Source organism: Grammomys surdaster, unplaced genomic scaffold (genome assembly GCF_004785775.1).
Source record: "Grammomys surdaster isolate TR1022 unplaced genomic scaffold, NIH_TR_1.0 125429, whole genome shotgun sequence".
Classification (NCBI taxonomy): Eukaryota; Metazoa; Chordata; class Mammalia; order Rodentia; family Muridae; genus Grammomys; species Grammomys surdaster.
The window spans coordinates 373,685-393,174 of record NW_021620296.1 but is presented as its reverse complement, the minus strand read 5'-3'; the positions used below and the strand labels follow the sequence as shown (position 1 = coordinate 393,174).

The following is a 19,490-nucleotide window of genomic DNA, read 5'->3' as shown; positions in this document are numbered from 1 at the left end:
CCAGGATGCTCCCTGCTTTGTTTATTGTGGCCTGTTCCTTTGTGGGGTGGGATGGTGAAGTCCAAAGTTCTAAGTGTTAAGATGTGAAAGATCCCTTTTCTGTTGCCAAAACCCAGAGGTATCTCTAGGGCCCTCCCAGAATAGTTGGTTCCAAACTGTCCTTTAGATATGGCATTCGCTGAAGCTTTTACTGGTGACTTCTTACAACATACTTCATATTTCAGGATAATCTGGGAACCAAACCACTCAGATATCCTGGATTGAGAGCTGCCTAGAGTCTAGAATCCCAAGGACTCTGGCTGATGCAGATGTAAGAGTGGAGAAGAAACCCCAAACCCTGAACGCCAATGGCCAGAGTGAGGGCCAGGTCACATGCTGCAGCTCTGCCTGGGCAAAACATCTCAGCCACATTTCTTCCTGGTGAAATAGTCACTCTGCTTTGTAGGTTGATGAGGTGACAGGAAGGAAGTGTGTTCTTGGTGGCAACCTCTGCAGTATGGGAACAGTCTGAAGGGAACAGCCCTGTTTTCTGTTAGGTCTTCCTTGGAGTGTCTTGCCAGGATCACCTTTAGGGATCTCCCTCCAGCAGTGTGTGTGTTTCTGTGGGTGTCAGACAGGAGTTGGGTTCCAAGCAGATTCATGTAGTGAGTGCCTCCACCCAGGGTAGTGAGGGCTGAGGCACTCGTGTTTTGAGCTCCCCACAGCAGTTTATTAGATGCATGCAGACAAGGCCTGGCAGGGTTAGTGCCATATGTTTCCCTGTGTGTACATTTATGTGCATATAAGGACCAGTGCACGCCACATTAGTGGCCACAGCTTTCCAGGTTCCGTAGTTAGGTGAGCCAAACTAGAGGGGCATGTGGGTGTCATGTCAGCTGTAGATTTTGCCAAAATAATTGAGTTTTTATTCCCCCCTTCCCTCTTTTTGAGACAAAGTCTTACTGATAGCCCTGGCTGGCTTGGAACTATGGATGTAGACTAGGCTAGCCTTTAACTCAAAAGAGATTGATCTTCCTGCCTCTGCTTTCCATTGCTGGTTAAAGATATGTGTCACCATGTCTGGCTCTTTTGAGTTTTTGATAACTTGTGTATGTACAAGGGTATGCGCCCTTGTGGGGATGGGGGTGGAGGGAGCTTGTATGTTCTTATGGCTGGAAGTCAGCCTTGGGTACCACTGTGTCAGAAGCTGTCTATCTTATTTCTTAAAACAGGGTCTCTCGCTGACCAGAGGCATGGCAGTTTGGCCAGGCTCTTTAGACAGCAAGTCCCAGCAACCCCAATTTTCCTCTTTGTTCCCAATCCGGAGATTATAGGTGCCACCAAGTCTTGCTGTTTCCTCAGTGCCTGCTCTGTAGCTTTAAAAAGTGTGCCTTCAGATCAGCCCAGACCAAGATTTGAGCATGGATGATGCTCTGGTGTTGTGGCCATTACCCTCCAAGGATGCTTCATTTCCTGATTGGACAGCTTAGCTTCCAACAGATTAGCTTTGTTTGTCTGTGGGCTTTATGTATATATCTGTTCTCTTTGATGCCTGGCTTTTATTCCACACCATGTGTGTGAGATTCATGCGTACTGCTTTATAGTACATACAGTGCCCTTTGTCCTTGTGGGTTCTGCACTAATGGTTTCAACAATCACAAATCAGAAATAATGATTGGGCAGGGGTAGATGTAATAGTAGTAATATATTTCTCACTGCTGTGACAAAGTACCGTACAAAACCTGCTTAAGGAGAGAAAAGTTTAGTTGGTTAGTGGTTTGAGGATATAATCCACTGTGTCAGAGAGGCAGGGAAGCCTGCACATGAGGCAGCTGGTCAACAGTAGCTCTGTGAGCAGAAAGCAGAGAAGGATGAATAATGCTGGTACACAGATTGTCTCTTCCTTTATGTAGAATTGGACCCCATTCCATAATATGGTGCTTTCACTCACAGTGAGTCTTCCCTCTCCTTACTGATAGGCTGGAGGTGTGTCTTTTAGGTGATTGTAAGTTCATCAAGCTGAAAGCCAAGATTAACCATCACAGGTAGAGCATGGATTGAGCATTAATGCCCAGTACCAAAAAGAAAGGGTGTACTATTTGTGCCTATACTAAGCGTGTGAGGACTTACTATTTGTTAGTTCCTAAGCAGTGTGACATGCCTGCTTACAGCATTTGTGTTCAGTCCGGTGTTTTGAATGATGCACAGCACAGCATGTAGAGATTCTGTGTAAATAGTCATGCTACATTATACTAGAAGTGGGAGCCTCTCAGATCTGGGATGGGGAGGAGACCTGGTACCAGGCCACTAGTACCAAGGGTTTTAGATGTATGTGTCTGGAATTTCTTTTTTCTTAATGTATGCGTGGCAGTATGTGTGCCCAAGCAGGGGTGTCAGCTCACTGAAGCTGGGGTTCCAGGCAGCTGTGAGCTGCCTGATGCCAGTGCTGGGGCTCAAACTTTGGCTCTCTGCAATAGTAGTGTGTGCTTTTAACTGCTGAGCCATTTCTCCAGCCTGCTTCTAGAATTATATTTGGCTCTTTCAAAACTTCTCTTTTCATTGGCATGTGGTGGTGTACACCTTTAATCACAGTTCTTGGGAGGCAAAGGCAGGTAGGTCTCTGTGAATTGGAGGACAGCCAGAGCTAGAGCTACACAGAAAAAGCTTGTCTTGGAAAAAAAGAACAACAAAATAACCTCTTTTTCCTCATGCTCCCACCGCGTGCATTTTGAAGCCTTGGCTGGGCTCTGAGGGTGGCAGAGACATGGGATTTCCCTTTGAGGAGGTGGCTGGGTTGAAATCAAAATCACTAAGTGATATCTCTGTGAATGTTTGTGTGCCTTATTGCAGCCAGGTTACATGTAATATTGGTGGCAGATATAGCAGTGTGGCCAGGGCTCTATGACCATCTCTTTCTGTCAGTCTCCTAGTGTGTATTTTATATTTGGAATAATTGCGATTGGAGGGCAACTTGAAATTATGATGAATAAAGCATCAAATCTCCTTCCCAAAAGGCAGTGAGTGGCACATCGAGTCAGGAACTGCACTCCTCAGTAGAAGCCTTCCAGGGCGCACAGCATCTTCCCTGGAATCACTTTCTGGAGAATTTTCCATGGGAGAACAGTGAGGTGTGGTGTGTGACCTGGCGTTGCTACACAGTTTCCTATTCCTTCTCGAGACTAGGCCAAAGACCAGCAGTTTATTTGGTGTGTGAGGCACGAGGCAGCTGTCTGTCCATCATGGATGTGGTCCGATAACTTAAAGTTAATGACCATAGCTGTCACCCCAGCACTCAAGAAGACCAAGAGTTACAGCACGGCCTGCGATAACACAGTGATGCCTGCCTTTAACAAGGAAATGACAAAAATATGAAGAAGTAAGCAACACAGAATTAAAGTGACCAACTGAAAATGTTAGCACAAAACAAGACAAAATTGCCGAGGAAAAAGAACAAGAAAGAAGGCAGGTGTATCTACAGAGCGGCCAGTGGCAAGAGTGGCAGGCTGGACATAAAGTCCTAATCAGTCACACAGTGACTGGCCATACATTCGAGGAAAGATAGGTACCAACCAAACAACAAAGCCCTAGGTGACTCATAAACATTGAAGTGGATTAAAGAAAAACTTGTCTTACAGCATCTGAGCCAAGCTAGAGAGGGGCTTTGGAGGTGGGGATCTCATTGTGTAGGTTTGACTGTCCTCCACAGCACACAGATTCTCCTCTGCTTCATTGGGTGCTAGAATTAAAGGTGTGCACTAGCTCAAAGAGGGACATTTTCTAAAGATAGATAAGGAAGGAACCAGTCATGAGCACATATGCACCAAACCACAGAGCCCAGAATGCCCGAGGCTTAAACTAGATTCATATAAGAAATAGATGATCTTGGGCTGGTGAAAGACTCAGTGGGTCAAAAAAGCACTTAGTCCACAGAACCCACATAGGTGGAAGAGGAGATCCAGCTCCATAAAGCTGTTTTCTGCCCTTCATATGCACAGTTCCATGTGCCTCTTCTCTCTCATGTACAAACATGATGGTAATAATTTTTAAATAGAAGATTACTGATGTCATGGTTCACTCTTGGTAATTGGTAATGCAATTAGATAGAATCAACAAGGTTACAGAGGATATAGCCACTGTTGATCCACTTGGCCTGGTTGATAATCTGCATAGCACAATATAGCACAAGCAGGCACTGAACGTTTCTGGGTTGTCTGTAGTAAAGACAGCAGACAATGGCGAGTGTCAGGCAGGGGTGTATAGAAAGCAGAGCCTCCCGTATGCCCCTGGTCCGAGTGTGAAGTACCATAAGTGTCTACTGGACTCACTTCCTCCACACAGGGAAGCTTGGTTGTCTTGGTTGTCCATAGCTCTAGCAACATGATGCCTGCCAACCCAGAGGAGATAAACCCAGGTGTCTGTAAAGCAGGTTAATACTTCATTCACAGGAAGGAAGTAGAGAACATTCTACTGACACAGATGAACCACAGCTGGCCATGCTGCATGGACCGTAGCAGACCCAGTGACTGACCAAACATGACTAAATTACAGACTATGGCCAATAAAGAGGTATGCATGAGACCCTGCACCCCATCTCCAGCATGAGAACAGGAGGAGGGGAAGGATTAGAGATGGGCCCACAAAATGGCTCAGTGAATAGTGGGGCTTGCCACTAAGTCTGATAACCTGAGTTTGAGCCCCAGGATCCATGTGACAGAAGGAAGAAACCATCTTCAGTTTCATATGTTTCCTCTCACCTCTGTGTGCAGGCTGTGACACATGTACCCCTGTACACACAAACAAATATTAATGTAAAAAATTCCATTAAGATGTGGAAAGGAAGCTATGTGAGGCTACATGTGGCCAGATGGTAGAGAGCAGTGCAAGGGAATAGTGTGCTTTCTTATTGTTGAAGTAGAGTGCCATGTAGTTAGGCTGCCTCCAGACTCCTTATCCTCCTCCTTCCATCTCCTGAGTGTGTGCATTCCCACGCTGCAGAGTACTGTTAATGTCCCCTCCATGTCGGCGATGTAAGAAGCAAATGGTACTATACTGCAAAAGAAAGAGGAGGAGGAGGAGGAGGAGGAGGGATGCACTGTGATAAGGTTACCATACCAGATAGATGGTATCTGTGTGATGCTGCGTTCACGGAAACAGTCCATAGAGGTTACCCCAGGTTGTGTGTCTTGTTCTGCAACATCCCTCAGCCATGAGATTGTGAGCATTGCTGCCCCATCCCAGCCTGGACCTTTGGACCAGGCTGAGCTGGTACAAACAGAAGAAGCTGCTTGCTGCCCTATACCCCACTTCTAGTCTGGATCTCTGTCTGCTGAGCTCCAGCTGGCCTTGCAACTCCTCTTTCCCCTCCTCCCCTCCTCACTGCTGGGATGATAGGTGTGACACTGTGCAGAACTTACTTGAACCTTTTCTCTGGCATCATCTTGGACTGCTGCGGGGTAAGTCCTGTGCACTGTGTTGTTCTTGGAGAGGAAGTACTAACAGTGTGGCTTACTTGAAGGGAATGTCAGTGCTCCCAGCAAGACTGCCCTCATGCCCTCATTTACCCTGAGAGGAGTCTGTAGGTCTGTGCCTCCAAGGCCAACTTAGAATCCAGAGTCTCTTTCCAACCTGTCCCAAGTCAGTGCCAGCATCTGCCCTTCGGGAGTTTGGGTCGTCTCCTCCCTTTTCCCTTTGTGTCAGCTGCCATGTATAGGTTGTGGCTACCTTCCATTCAGCCAACGTGGGGCCTTGACTTTTGGGAACTTGAGATTGATCTTAACAACGCTGGTGTCCATGTCCTCCATGACAGGATCACTGAAAAAGGACCAAAGTGGTACATATGTAGTATGTGCATACAACACACCCACCAGTGCTCCCTTGTCTTCCACAAAAGCCAAATAGCGCTGAGTGTGCAGAGGGAGGCCTGTGTGGGTGGCCTTGCTTCCTCTATAGAGATGGGACAGGCCACAAAATACTGCACACTGCCAAAGCCATCAGGTCAGGTCCTCACTGAAATGCCCTTCGCCAGTGGCTGCTTAGGACAGGGCATAAAGGCAAATTTGGAATAAACACCCCATAAAAAGATGCCATGCCAGTCAGCAAGGCACAGTGAGGAAAGTGCCCAGCATGGTGCATGCTTTAATTCCAGCACGCAGGAAGCAAGGGCAGGTGGGTCTCAGAGTTCCGGGACAGTACACTGAGACCTACCTATCCCTGCCTCCCTCCATCCCTCCCTCTCCCACTTCCCCCCTTCCCTCTCTGTGTCTGTCTGTCTGTCTATCTGTCTGTTTATCTCTCTCAGAGAGAGATAGACAGAGAAAGAGAGAGAAGGAAAGCAAAGGTTTAGGTAACTGGGGAAATGGTTCTATGGATAACTTACTTGCTGTGTAAGCTTGAGGGCCAGACTGGGCAGGACATAGTGGCCTCCTGGAACCCCAGCTCTTAGGAAGCAGAAATGGGATCTGCAGGGTAAGCTAACTGAGGAGATTAGACTAGCCTGACTTGGCGGATACTGGGGTTCAGTAAGACGTCCTGTCATAGTGCATCAAGTGGAGAATTGGCATCAAGGACAATGCCCTAAGTCAACTCTAGGTCTAGGTCTCCACACGTGTGTACACATACCTCAGATGTGTGTATACAATTGATAGGTTTCCACACACACAGATGCATGCACACCACAGGTAAAATATACACACAAAGAAAATAGCTTACTTATCCCCTAGGGATGTGGTTGTGTTCTGGGAACTGTGGTAAAGCCACGCACCATGGTGGGAGTATAGGCAGAGGAAGCTGCCCAGCTTCTGGTGGCTGGGGGTAGGAGAAATGAAAGTCCATAGTCATCTTTGTGGACACATAACACATGGCTTATAGGCAGAGCCTCTTCTCGTTCTACCCTATAATGAGTTCTTCTGACAGGCACATACACTTGAAGCAGCAAGGTTTAAAAACAGTATCACCCAGAACCTTCTTCCACACACTCTTTACCTTCCTGGCTTCCCTCTGCTCACCATGGTTTGTGGTGTTGGTTGAGTTCTGCAGCCCCATTCTTCTGTACAGCTTTGATACGGACTGAATGCTGCTGTGTCTGTCATGTGATCATCTGGACAGTGACCAGCCTCGCCCTTGCTCCATGCCTAGCAATTAATGGCAGTCTCCTGAGGGGTGTGCAGGTCCAGTCATGTTAAAGAAGCTGAGGGCTTTCCCCTTAAAATGTCCAGATTGTTTTTAGTGTATATGGCAGCTTATTTCTTAGGACTCTGCCACTAAGTCCCTGGTGACTGCCCATCATACGCTGCACTTTGGGGTAACCACACACAAGCTAACCATGAGGACAGGTTAGATATATCAACTTCCCCAGCATGCAGGCTAGGCCCTCCAGCAGTCCGTTGTAATTCATCCTAAATAAACACCTGTGTCCCAGCTGTTAGGGCGATGTCTCAAGACAAAGTCTCAGCACGTGCATATGTGATCCTTCACTTCACATCTCTTATAGTCCCTATCAGGAAACCTATCCTTGGGCTACTGAGTGGCTTGAAGAACAGGGAATGCTTAAAGCTCAGAGAGAAGTCTGTAGGCTGCCTTGTCTCTTAGCTATTGTGAAGGCAAGTTCTACTCTGGGAACTCTCGGTATATGCCCTTACTAGTTCCTGGTGTTCTCTTGTTCCAGTTGCCATCTCTTAACTCACGGGCCTTTCTATCTCTGACACACTTCTCTGCTATCTTCTAACTCAGTTGTCCACTGTGGGCTTCTTGCCTGTTGCCTTTATTGCATCTTTTTCCGTGGGTCACTAGGATGAGAGGACCTGCCTGTATGATGGGTTGTCTGTGGCACTAGGATGTTGTTTCAGTGTCCTCTAAGTGACCGGCCCATCTGGGCTTTTCCTCTTACATCAGCTTTGAGTGGTGGAGAGACCTCAGAATTCCCAGACAGTATCTACTCCACGATAAGCTTTCTAGGCTGCTGCGAGTGCTGGTCATTGAGCCTCTCACTTTTACTCTTTTAGAACAATGGCCAGGCAACCCTCAGACTGACAGTAGTCCTGCCTCAGTCTCCCAGATGTTGGGGGTAATGTGTGAGTGGTTATGTGGCTTCCTGTTTCTAATGGTAGGCCTCTGTCATTCCTGCTCAAATTGGGTCATGTGTTGCTGGGCTCACCTTCCTGGAGCTGCTGCTTCATCAGCCACTGTGGCAGGTAACTAAAATATGCAGGGACACAGGGTGCTCACTGCTAACTCGGTTTTTTAAGGCTTTTATTTTATATTCATAAGCATTTGCTCATGTCTATATATGTAAACCACAAGTGTGCCTAGTGCCCATGGAGGCCAGCAGAGGGTGTCGGGTCCCCTGGAACTGGAGGTGTCCAGCAGAGGGTGTCGGGTCCCCTGGAACTGGAGGTGTACAGGTGGTTGTGAGCCAAGTTCTCTCTAACCCCATCTGTGCCTTTTTTTTTTTAAACAAAACAAAAAAAAACCCAAACTATGAATGACACTTCAGTCATTTTCTTTATAACTGAAACTCTGGGAACTCAAAATTAACATCCTTTCCTGTGAGCTTCTTGTACACACCAGAAAAAGTTTCAACCTTGTGCTCCACATTGTTCTGCTGTGCTTTGTGTACATGAACTTTTATGAACTGGCTGCCATCCAGTTTCACACGGATCCTCTACCCACAATTTCACTTGGGAAGACCAAGTCCTCAAGGATGGCGTCATGCACTGTTGTCAGGGTGTGGCTTCTGGGGAGCTTTTGCTGATTTTTCATACGGCTTTCCCGAGTTGGCTTGGGCAGAATCCTCCTGAGCAGTGAAGACTACATGCTTCCCACTGAACTTTTTCTCCAATTCAGGAGCTAGCCGGACTTGGATTTTCTGGAAAGATTTAAACTGAGGAACTGGTACAAAAATTATGGCCACCACCAACTTCAGTTTCCTTAGCCTCAGTGATGTTGAGTTCCCACAGCTGTGCCTTGAGATCTGGATTCATCTCCAGCTCGAGCAGTGCCTGAGAGATGCCAGACTCGAACTCATCTGGCTTCTCACCGTTGGGTTTCACAATCTTGGTGCTCAAGCTGAACATGGCTTCGTCCTTATGGAGTGGCTGCTTAGAAAAAGCCATCTGTTGCTTTTTAATTGGTACTGTTTTCTGGCTCTGTGCTCTGGAGGGAGTCCTGCCTCCTGTCCTGTGGAAAAATAGAGTGAAGAAGGGTCTTGAGTATATAGAACAGGTAGAAGCAAGAGTGAATACTAACTAAGACTTTTAAAAGGTTTGGTGAGCCCAGGTGCTCCAGAAGGTAGACTGTTGTAGCCTGTCAGAGGGCACTTTAGGAAAAGGATGGCAGGCCCCTTGGGAAGGGAGTCTGGGTTGTACTGATACTGTCTCAAGAAGATAAGCCCAAGAACATAATATTGAGTCTGTGGTGACCAAGTGGCAGAGAAGAGCTGACAGCCCTGGTGTGATATCTCAGTTCTGTGAGGCAAGGCAGATGCTTCATGCCGCTCCTCCAGAGCCCTGCTGTCTCTGTCTCATCATAGAGTAAGACTTTTCACAGTACTGAAGGGACAAGCCCTTGGGAGTGTGTGAGTTTCTGAAAATAAGAGACTGGAAAGGGGATGTACCCCCCTAGACCCCTGAAGGAGATAGGGAACACAAAGCCAGAGAGATGTCTGAGTTTCCTGTGGCTAAAGTTTAGGCAGGTACCATGGTGACAAAGCAGGCCCTATACTGCCTCAGAAGTTGGAGACAGTAAAGGTAGTTTCTGATGGCTAGAAAGATAGGAGACATCTCAGTAATTGTTGTGTGTTCATATTCTTAGATCCCAAACCATGGGATGATTTTTTGTGTGTGTGCCTAGCTCTGCATTTGGAACATTTGGTAGGTTTTCATAGAAACTACAGTAATTGAGCCCTCCCCCCTTTTTTTTTTCGAGACAAGAGTTTCTCTGTGTAGCCCTGGCTGTCCTGGAACTCACTCTGTAGACCAGGCTGGCCTCGAACTCAGAAATCCACCTGCCTCTGCCTCCCAAGTGCTGGGATTAAAGGTGTGCGCCACCACTGCCCGGCTTAATTGATCTCTCTTAGTGTTCTGTTTTTAGTATAAGTGCTGCAAAAGCAAGTACTTAGTTTTTTAGAGACAAGGTTTACAGTAGCCCAGTTTAGCCTCACAATGTAGCTGAGGAGAGCCTTGAACTTATAATCTGCTTCTACCTACAGAGTGCTGGGATGGCAAGCCTATGTCACTACACCAGCAAATAGCTCAAACTTTTTTTTTTTTTTTTTAAATTTAAAGTCTCACTATGTAGCCATGGCTGGCCTTGAACTCATGGAGATCTGCCTTCTGCCTCCTGAGAACTGGGTTTAAAAGTGTGTGCCACCGTGTCTGGCAGTGGCTTGTATTTGGAAACACTGCTTTGACAGCCAGGGGAAAAGTCACCATGGGTCATGATGCATTGAGAATCCACCAGTGACCCAGTCCCTGGGGAAGAGAAACCTTTTTTTGAAGCTGGAGAGATGGCCTTGACAGCTAAGAGCATTTAGCTGCTCTTCCAGAGCACCCAAGGTAGGCAGCTCACATTTGCCTGTAAATACAGCTATGGGTCCAATGGCTCCAGGCAACTTTGGATTTGCGGAATATGACTGTGGATGTCTAATGTGGTAGAAAATTTGAAAATATTCATTTTATTAAGGTGACTGTAATAAACCTCTGAAATAACAGCATACATACATGGTATTTTTATGCTCCTTGACTGGTTGATGGGATATGTCTCAATATACCTATATTAAGTTGAACGTTGTAGAGCTGGAGTTTAGCTCAGTGGTAAAGTACTTGCCTAGCAAGTGTAATGCACTAGATTCAGTCCTCAGCTCTAAAAGAAAGTTGCAAGTTCTATAAGTCAGTTCACTTTGAATCCACCCAACAACATGGGGGTTCTATCCCTGGGGCTATGCTGTGCTTCCTGATTTTCTATTATCATAAAGCAAAAATCGTAAGGTACGGACCACCTCTTCTGCTTAGTAATTCTCTTGGAACAACACATGACTGCTGGGCCGTTCTTCCCTTGTGTACTCGATGGTGCCTGTTAGAATGGAAGCAAGTACAAGAAGCTAGTGCTTGCAAAGCCGACAGAGAATAGTAGCTGTGTGGATGGCTGTGTGTCTGTCCATCTCAGGTGCTCCTTTACAGCTTTTCCTCCCCATGAGCCTGCCCCATGGCTGAGTGGACTTTGTTCTTGCACACTGAGCAAAGGAGAGCTTTTTGTTTTTGAGACCAACTCTCTGTAGTCCAGGCTGTACTCAGATTGATTGTAATCCTACTGTTGCAGCTTTTCTCTGGTGCTAGGATTGCAGGTATGAGCCACTACACCTGACCCTAAAGAAATATTTTTAAAAGTAAGTTAGCTTTTTAAAAATTTTTTAAAATTTTATGTGTATGAGTATTTTTGCTGGTGTGTATATAAGTGCACTGTGTGTGTGCACCATGTGTGTGGAGGTCAGAAAGCCGCACTGGATCTCTGGAACTGGAATTAACTTTTCTGAGCCACCATGTCAGTGCAAAAGCTATAAGCATTTGTATATCTGTTGATCTGTGTCTTTAGCTCCAAAGCTTAAGTTTGTCCAGTATTTGCAAAACCCTGTGTCCCCCAACGTGAGCAGAACACTGGAGCTGCACAGGGACTAACCAGCCCAGACTGCTCCCCTTGTTTAGTGTTCCCCAAATGTCCTTTTCATGCTCTAGGACCCTTGTGGTGTGTAGTCTTCAGCACATCTTCCACTCCTCAAGATTGTTTTGAGGTCTGCTGAGCAGCTGTTCTGTTGCTGTCCCTCCTCCAGGGTGGGCGGTCTGTGGCTGCAGCAGGGCTGGGGACCCTGAGCTGTCAGCAGACAGTTGCAGCTAGCACCAGTCTTGAGCCTCTTGTCAGGCTGGCATCTTGGTTGTTTCTCCTCTCACATCACACACACTCTTTTTTTTTTGTTTTTGTTTTTTTTGAGACAGGGTTTCTCTGTGTAGCCCTGGCTATCCTGGAACTCACTCTGTAGACCAGGCTGGCCTCGAACTCAGAAATCCACCTGCCTCTGCCTCTCAAGTGCGGGGATTAAAGGCATGCGCCACCACCGCCTGGCTCACACACACTCTTTAGAAAGAAGCCCCTGCACTGCCTGTGCTAATGTGTGAGCTTTCGGCCACCTCTCCAAGGGCAGACTGTCCATTCTTAATTTCCTAGGATTCTCCTTCTGGGAGTTGAACCTGTTCTCCCTGAATGCTTGTGAACTCACATACATTGGTGGTGCCAATGTTACAACACTCACTTCCGCGGGCACAGAGGGACTCCAAATGTCCCACATTAGTGTCCATGAGGCTTCCAACTCCACATAACCTACATTATGGAACTTTACTCATCAGAGGAGTCTACTTAATTTCAGGTTACAATCAGCAGCAGGGATTTTTTTTTTGTGATGTTATATGGTCTTTGTGTTGATCACTTTGAGGGAAGTGTATAAAGTCTTTACCTCCTTTTTTTCTTCTAGGAAAGTGTGTGTATCACACCATAGGACTACTTCACCTATCTGTCCCCCTTATTCACAGAATATTGGAAAACACATTTCAGGACTCCAGTGCCATAGATGGAACCCAGAGCATCATGACTGTAGCCTCTACTGACCATACACCGAGACAAGTATTGCCTGACTTGTAGCTGGGTATATCTTGAAGCTCAGATATCTGAAGGACACACTAGGCAACTGTACTGGCGCCTATACTGGCTCCTTTTAGCTTTTCCTAGCATGCAGACCAATTTTATTCTGCTGTTGAGCAAACTGGTCTCTTCTCTGGGAGGTATGATTACATCGTTTGCTGTGGGTCCGGCTTCTACTTTGCTGGGGCATTCATTGTGTGGTATTTCTCTGAGGGGAGTTTGCCTATCTATGGCAGGAGGAAGCTGAGTTAGTGCTACAGCCACTGTCCTGGTTTTACACTCTTGTGTTTTAGACCTCCCCCCAACCAAATGTCAACCCAGTGTTCTATTAGTTGGTGACCTGCTATGGGATAACCTGCTGTGGAATAAGTTTCTGTTTACTAAGGAAATGTGAGGGCCACATCCCTGTCTTCACTGTCTCTTTCTTATCAACTTGCGGGTACTCATGTGGATGTTGCCTATGGTCCATGACTTAAGCTATAAAGATGAGCTCTAACTTGACACTACAAATGAGACATGGTAACCTGTCAGAGCTGATCGTGCATGGGACTAGCTTTTCTCTGTGCAGATGTTCTTTGCTGAGCAACTCCGAGGCTCCCCCATCCTCCAGCGGTGGCAGTCTCATCTCCAGGGAGCCCAAGTTGTCTGCAGGGCTTGGCTGAGTGACCCTGGGAAGTTACTTAGCTCTCCTGTGACTTGTGACTTTCTTTGCACACTGGAAAGAAGGGCACACTGTGGTTGGCATGGGTGGCCAGGGTTCCTACTGATGGCTTCTGCTGTGTTTCTGAGCCAAGCACACAGGACTTAGCTTTTCTAAGGCACCAGCTGTTCTTGGGTAGGTGACATGCCTCTGAGCCCATTGGCTTGCGCACGCGTACACGCACACCCCAGCTCTTTTTACAACCTTCAGCTGCTCTTCTCTATCCTTATTTAGAAGGAGGTGACAATGCAGGGTGGGTACCACTTAGCCTTGCTCTTCTGTGGTGCAGTCCCATAGGCCACATGCTGCTTCTCCCTGTGTCTTACTATGCTGGAGCCTCCAAAGCAGCAGTCAGGTGTGAACTCTCTAGGAATGTGATGACATCATTTTCAGAAATCCCACCCCAGCTGCTTACCTCTGTGGTAGAAAGGCAGAGCGTGTTCTGCATCCTAGCTTTCCAGCCGGGCCTTCAGGTTATAGCTGGGAGGCATGATGATAGGTGCTGAGCAAGGCCTGCTGACAAGGAGCAGATGGGCTCTACAGCACCTGTTTGTGTCTACTTACCCCATGACAGGCCAACCAGGACTGCCGTTGTCACAAGTTTCCCTAAAGGAAAAAACATCAGAGGGCACAGGCCCTTGTGGTGTCCATGTGAGTTTGCTCTTGAGCACAGATGATATGAACGGTCATTGAAAAGTGTCACCTGGGGCTGCCAGATCAGTCTGATGGGGACTAGTGCTCACTGTTAAAGCTCCCTAGTAGGTGCCAGGCATGGTGGTGCACTCCTTTAATTTCAGCACTTGGGAGGTAGAGGGAGATGGATCAAGGCTAGTTTGGTCTACATAGCAAGTTCCAGGACATCCAGGGCTATACAGAGAAACTCAATCAAGAACAGGAACTCTTGTAATAAGACTTTTTAGAAGTGGATCTGTGGCTCTGGGTTTGGGTGGCACACTGAATGGGACGGATAGAACTGCTCTTAGCTCTGAGTTAGAGGCGCTGCGGTGGTGCCTGAAGGAGAGGTGCTCTCCGGTCTCCCATGGACCCTCCAGGGACAACTTGTTTATCCTGCTGTTCTGGATGTCTAGGCTCAGCCTGCCCTACCTATAGACAGAAGGCTGCCTCCACTGCCCTGTGTGGGGAGCTGCCAAGTGTGGGTTTGGCAGCTCCTGCCTGCCTCCTTGCTCCCTGCTTTGTCCCAGTAAGTGTTCTGTTTGTGGAAACAGTCTAAGGAAGGAGGCGTAGGCCTAGTGTAATAGTTTGAAGCAATGCTGGGCTAGTACTTCACTGTTCAGTGGTTCTGCAGCTCAGTGGTCCTGGCTATGCTGGCTCCATCAGTCACATGCAGTGGCTGGCAATGGGCAAACCCATCTCTGTCCCCCCAAGACAGAGAACTTATCCCTACAGCCCTGTGGCCCAGAGCACTTAGACTTCCCCTAGTGCCTGTGTTCTGAAAACCTGTATGGAAGCTGCCAGGCTGCTGTGACCTGGCCTAAGGATTCAGCAGTGTGAAACTCTTTCATGGTTTGGTGTTTAACAGCTAACCACATGTGGAGCCTGAATGGACAGGGCTGAGTTGTAGACCCCATTCTTCACACCCTTTGCCAGCCTGTAATGCTGAACAGGCATCTCCCCTAGACTGTATTAGGGCTCGGAATCCTCCCCTCTAATCCAGATAGTCAAGGCTGGAGACACTCCTGGAGTACTAACCCTGCCCTGGGCCTCAGGCTCCCAGGTCTATGTGTCAGTCAGTATCTGTCAGGGGAGTCTGGTATAGTCCAACACTTCTCTCTGTGGCCTTCAGGACACTGGCCTGCCTGCTCTGGAGAGGCAGCCACTCTGGCCTGGTAGCAGAACATGCCAATCTCAAGAGTTTGCTTTGCACAGACAGCCCCATCTTGTCAAGGTGGAACAGGTTCTTTAAGGCCAGCAAAGCTGCCCACCTCTTTGGGGAAGTAGAACTCCTCCTCTGCTTGGTGCTGAGACATCTGAGCCTTCAAAACCTTGAGAAGTTGGGGAAAAAATAGTGCCCCTCAGGAGGCAGAAGTAAGTCAGCATAACTTTGCCTCTCTCACTTTGTGGAACACTTTGAACAGCTTAAGTCACAGCTTTGTGGGTGCATCTCTTCTCCATAGGAAAATGCTAATGCCTATAGGAGCGTTGCTATGGGGACAGGCCTCTGGCCTTGTATAGAAGCCCCATGGCCTCTTCCACCCAAGTCAGCTTAGTCATAGGTGAGCCAATCTTCCCCAACCTCAAGGTTGGGGTGGTTGGGAACACTTGTTCTAGAGCTGCATGACCCTGGCACTGAGGCACTGTGATCCTTCTGTTGTGCCCTTATTGGGAGCTGAGACCGTACTACACCTGTGTGAGGAGGGATAGACTCAGGGTGGAGAATCCCTCCTTGTGAGTTAGAGACACACATGGTGTGTAGACAAGGACGTCAGGCCTATTCAGAGGGCATGGTAGCTGTGCTTGTCCATCCTGTCCCATCTGTCGGTCAGTTTTCACAGACTGTTGTTAAACTAGGTGACAAAGGCAACATCTGAACGCGGTCCCTTGGGAAACTAAGGGGCCCCGAAAAGTCTGATGTCCTCCTTTGGCTTATGTGCCTTGGGGCTAATGAATGCCACCCCAGGCCATTCCAAAGGCCAGAGGTCCATTGAAGGGTGATGTAGACAGATCATGGCTGGCCGGGGCTTGGCGGACGGGCATGAAAGTCAAGCTAGTCTGTGTTGTGGTGCAAGGTTTGGGTGCAGAAGAATAGGTGGATAGGCTATGGTAGCTAAGCTGGCCCTGAGGAAGACTTGATCCTCAGTGGTGTAGGTGTCTTTGGGCCATAAGCCATGACTGGTTCAGAGTCAGGTGCACTGCACACACACAGTATTTCAGAGACCTGTTGGACACACTCTGGGGACCTTAGGTGCTGTACTGTTCGTGTGTAATGTGGGTCTAGGCAGCAACCTTTTCTTCGGCTTTCTGCAGTTTGAGGTGCATGGGAGTGCTTATGTTTAGGGTTTGTAGGGCTTGGATGAACGTCCCCTTAACTAAAGGTTAAGTGATTTTTATTTTCTTTTAAATATTTAATATTTAAGTATTTTGTATGTATATGTTTGGTTTTGTGTACTCGAGTGCTGTGTCTGTGAAGACAAGGTCCGATCCTCTGGAACTGGGGTTACAGATAGTTATGAGCTGTAGTGTGGGTGGTGGGAACTGAACTCACGTTTGTTGCAGTACTGGTTTGTCCTCTTAACCATGGAGCCGTTTCTCCAGTCCCTAGAGCCATTATTTCTTTATTGCTTCCATTCTATTGCTGCCTCTGAACTTGTCTTCTCTCCTGTTTCATGTATGTTCCAGTGGACCATGACACTAAAGCTAGAGCCACTGTTTGTCATAGCCAGAGTCCCCACTGCATGTGGGTACCAAGAAAATGTGGGTTTGGGAAGTCTCATTTGAGAACTACTCTCCCCAAGGACAATTCCTCCATGAAGTTTCTTCTTCCGATCAGGCTGAGGGAACATGGATAGGAACAGAGCACCTCCTCTAGCGTGGGCTATCCCCGTGCAAGGAGGTTTAAGAGCTCAGCCCCTTCTGTGGGACATGGCGCACATCCCTGGTAGGAGACAGCTTTTGGTGCTGATGACCAGAGACTGGCTTGCTTCCGGAGTTTTTTACTGGTGATATAAAGCCACTTTATAACTGTGTTTCACTGTGTGTTCTCAACATAGGCAGGCAGGACTGGTTCACACAGCATCCAGAAAAGTGCAGTTGTCCCAGACGGTCTGGCCATGCTCCAGAGCTCCGCATGCCGCTCGCTCTCCATGCCCCTCTGCATTTTACTCTCCTGCCTGTGGGTTTTATAAAAGGCTCCCTCTGAAATCATGCCTGTGACTGATCCATGTGTTCTGGTTCCTAAGTTAAAAGCTGTCTAGAAAAAGTACAGAGAATCTTGAAGGTACTTCTGTTAAAAGCTGAGCTTTGGAAAGCTTTTCAGTTTGGAAGGGAGAGGGGCTTGTGGTTTCTTGTGTTTGTAAGAGATGACCACAGGCGACTGGATGCCTGGAGGCTGCACAGAAAGGGGAAAGTAGAGCCTCCATTTTCTGACAGCACCTGAACTCTTACCTCTCTTCTCAAAATGAAGGCTGTGTGTCACAAACCGGTTAGAACTGCCCGTTGCCATGGTTTTCACGTTGGAAGGCACGGTTAAAGGGTCACATGACCAGGGAGGGAAATGCCTTTGTCACATGACTTTTTGGTGGCCTGATTAGCATAGAGGAAGTTCACTGGGGGCTGGCTGTTGCGGAGATGCTGAGTGATACTGATAGCAGTGACATCATCTCTGAGATGTTATTGATTAGTTGGGGCCCAAGATGGGGTCAGAGAGCACAGTGGTCAGGGCTGTCTTCCAAGGAAGCCTAAGCCCAGGATACTCTCTGCCCCACCCCTGCCCTCATCCCTCATGGAAATCTCAAATTTTATTAGACAACTCATCTGAGAAAGATAGAGAAGAGATAAACCCCACAATTGGATGTCCTTCAGTGTGCCCAGGAAACCAGTCCTAGATTGTAACTCTAGCCTAGGTACCTCTTAGGCACTCTCCTGGCACCCTACCTGGCACTCGGGCACCCTCCTGGACCACTACCACAACCACAGCACTGGGCTATGCCTCTACTACACAGTATGCGGTTGACGGTATGCACAGTCAGTGGGCCCAGAATTGGAGCTGTTGGATCACCCTGAAGTCTGACCTCGGGTGGGGAACATCATTGAGGAGAGACAGGCTTGGAGTGTTTGAAGAGACCTGAGGGAGATAGATGCCCAGGGTCCCTCTTTTAAACCTTCTTCTTCTTTTTTTTTTTTTTTTTTTAAAGATTTATTTATCTATTTACTTACGTACAGCAGCGCTTTGCCTGTATGTATGTTTCTGTGAGGGTGTCGGATGCCCTGGAACTGAAAATTCAGAATCTTATGACCTGCCATTGTGGGTGCTAAGAATTGAGCCCAGGTCCTGGAAAAACATCCAGTGCTTTTAACTATGGGGCCATCTCACCAGCTCTCTCAGTTTTTTAAATATTTGTTTGTTTGTTGTTTGTTTTGTATGCATTGTTGTTTTGCCTGCTGTGTGTCTGTGGGAGGCTGTCCAAATCCCTGGAACTTAAGTTACAGTTGTAAGCTGTCATGTGGGTGGTGAGAATTGAACCTATGTTGTCTTAATCACAGAGCCATTTCTCCAGCCCCTCCAGGGTTCCTTTTAAATGACTGGTTTCTGGGCTGCTGAAGCCTGACATTCAAGAACCCCATGCTCCGTAGTCCTCAGCCTTGGGCCTTCAGACTTTGTTCTTACCCCTGGCCTGATGATCAGGCAGCTACTGTCGAAAAGAGTGTTCATGTATAGCTGTCATGTAGGAACTAGGAAGCCAGCCAACATCTGGTGGGTTAGCTCTGCCACTGTGCCCCCCACCCCCCGGCCACCCATGCCTACTCTTGAGAATACAGCTGGCAGGAGCCGGTGATGGAGACCCAGAGACTCTTTACCCAGTGACTCACCTCACTCTACTCTAGCCCAAACCACAGGAACAGATTTGTACTGTGACTTCTACCTAACTTTATCCTGTCTCCTGTGTCACAGTGCCACCTAGTGAACATGGTCTGAGCTGCTTTTCCACAAGCGAGCTAGATACTTCTTAGCAGGGTGCTCGGATACACACCCACGGGCAGTTTGTAGCTTGCCCTCTGTGGACAGTACTTTTTCTAGGACTTGCTGCCTCTCTCCACCCTCTTCCTGTGTTACAGCAACAGAGCACATTGGTTTTAAGAATTTAGAAGCAACAAATGTGTATGCCCTCTAATACCCTTCACAAAGAGGGAAGTCCCATTTTGAGGTGCTCCTGTGTGGGTTAACTGATGTAGACTGTGTTGGGCCAGCAGCTTAGAGACTGTGGAAAGAGTGGTCAGGGTTACGGAACTCTGGCAACTGACAGTATGTACCACTCCTGCTACAACTGAGCTCCTAGGGAGACTGGCTGTTTGCTCACAGGGAAAAGTGAACTTCCTACACACCACAGGATGTGTGTTAGAAGGTTGGTGACAGTGGTGAGTGTTCCATGATGTAACTTCCTCTGAAAAT

At 47.7% G+C, this 19,490-nt stretch overlaps 1 protein-coding gene and 1 pseudogene across 6 annotated transcripts in view; one reads left to right on the top strand and one right to left on the bottom strand.

Annotated features, from left to right (window-relative positions):
* The window catches only part of Gatad2a (GATA zinc finger domain containing 2A), a 94,356-nt gene that overhangs the window by 62,831 nt on the left and 12,035 nt on the right, over nucleotides 1-19,490 (top strand). The window lies entirely within an intron of this gene.
* On the bottom strand, nucleotides 8,480-9,050 carry LOC114637809 (annotated as a pseudogene).